Below are 2,345 nucleotides of genomic sequence, written 5' to 3'. Positions count from 1 at the left end.
TCACTATCTCAACAAATTCGAATATGGTGACATGCCAATCAGCTAATCAACTCAAAACACCTGCAAAGGTTTCCTGAGCCTTCAAAATGGTCTCTCAGTTTGGTTCACTAGGCTACACAATCATGGGGAAGACTGCTGATCTGACAGTTGTCCAGAAGACGATCATTGACACCCTTCACAAGGAGGGTAAGCCACAAACATTCATTGCCAAAGAAGCTGGCTGTTCACAGAGTGCTGTATCCAAGCATGTTAACAGAAAGTTGAGTGGAAGGAAAAAGTGTGGAAGAAAAAGATGCACAACCAACCGAGAGAACCGCAGCCTTATGAGGATTGTCAAGCAAAATCGATTCAAGAATTTGAGTGAACTTCACAAGGAATGGACTGAGGCTGGGGTCAAGGCATCAAGAGCCACCACACACGGACGTGTCAAGGAATTTGGCTACAGTTGTCGTATTCCTCTTGTTAAGCCACTCCTGAACCACAGATAACGTCAGAGGCGTCTTACCTGGGCTAAGGAGAAGAAGAACTGGACTGTTGCCCAGTGGTCCAAAGTCCTCTTTTCAGATGAGAGCAAGTTTTGTATTTCATTTGGAAACCAAGGTCCTAGAGTCTGGAGGAAGGGTGGAGAAGCTCATAGCCCAAGTTGCTTGAAGTCCAGTGTTAAGTTTCCACAGTCTGTGATGATTTGGGGTGCAATGTCATCTGCTGGTGTTGGTCCATTGTGTTTTTTGAAAACCAACGTCACTGCACCTGTTTACCAAGAAATTTTGGAGCACTTCTTGCTTCCTTCTGCTGACCAGCTTTTTGAATATGCTGATTTCATTTTCCAGCAGGATTTTGCACCTGCCCACACTGCCAAAAGCACCAAAAGTTGGTTAAATGACCATTGTGTTGGTGTGCTTGACTGGCCAGCTACCTCACCAGACCTGAACCCCATAGATAATCTAACAAGAGACCAAAAAATGCAGATGAGCTGAAGGCCACTGTCAAAGAAACCTGGGCTTCATACCACCTCAGCAGTGCCACAAACTGATCACCTCCATGCCACGCCGAATTGAGGCAGTAATTAAAGCAAAAGGAGCCCCTACCAAGTATTGAGTACATGTACAGTAAATGAACATACTTTCCAGAAGGCCAACAATTCACTAAAAATGTTTTTTTTATTGGTCTTATGAAGTATTCTAATTTGTTGAGATAGTGAATTGGTGGGTTTTTGTTAAATGTGAGCCAAAATCATCACAATTAAAAGAACCAAAGACTTAAACTGCTTCAGTCTGTGTGCATTGAATTTATTTAATACACGAGTTTCACAATTTGAGTTGAATTACTGAAATAAATGAACTTTTCCACGACATTCTAATTTATTGAGATGCACCTGTATATGACTTACTTGTGTCTGAATGTATTCCACTGTGATTTCACGGTGCTCAATTTTTTAAATACATTTTTTTAAATATAATACTTTTTTTAAATAATCAGCTATTATAAAAATATAATATAATTATAATAATTCCAGTACGGTTTTCGTTTTTGAAAAGTGATTATTATAATAATGAGAAGTGTGGCGTTTTCACTCATGGCCACATGAGGGCAGCAGAGACCGCTTGATTTATGTGCTACTCACAAGAAAAGTTCAGCAGGAACCACGAAGGACTGTATTACAACAAACAGCATGCAGGATTCCTGTAGATAAATTTAAGGAACCAGCAGGAATACTTAAATATATTTGCTCTGCCTTCAGATTTGTATTTTACACGCAGGTACACGGGAATCTCTCTTTGGGGTCGGATCTTTTTAAATGAATCGTTTGAAATGGTTCGCGAAAGCGGCCTGAACGATTCGTTCATGATTCATAGTGATTCAGTAGGCTAAAAGCGGTTCTCGAGTCAAAAACTCGAGACATTGAACGGAGAACCGTCTCTTTCCAACAAAGCATTAGAAGTGAATCGGAAGATTTTACTGAGGGGACGTTTTATTTATTATGCAACATCGGGATATCAGGGACCACGTGATTTCGTAATTACGCCGTGACGTAAAAGAACCACTGAATCGTTTATTTGAACTGATTCACCGAAACAAGAACCGATTCGCGGAAATGAATCAGAATACCGATTTTCGAATTCTCATCTTTCTTTGTGTTTTTCTAGCAACAATATAACTTTATGTGACTAAAGAGATGTATTTTTTTGTATTCAGAAAAAACACATCTTGTTGCAATATGCTTTTGTGGTATCTGACCTCAGAGATCCCTGATAACATGCGACCTCACACGGTTTCACATTCGTTTGCACCTCTGACACAGTTCTGTAGCTTCCCATGATAATTTAATATGTTAGTATAATTAA

The sequence above is a fragment of the Sinocyclocheilus grahami genome, unplaced genomic scaffold (genome assembly GCF_001515645.1).
Source record: "Sinocyclocheilus grahami isolate Dianchi unplaced genomic scaffold, SAMN03320097.WGS_v1.1 scaffold913.1, whole genome shotgun sequence".
NCBI classification, from domain to species: Eukaryota; Metazoa; Chordata; class Actinopteri; order Cypriniformes; family Cyprinidae; genus Sinocyclocheilus; species Sinocyclocheilus grahami.
The sequence above is the reverse complement of the archived record's forward strand: the minus strand, read 5'-3'. Positions refer to the sequence as shown.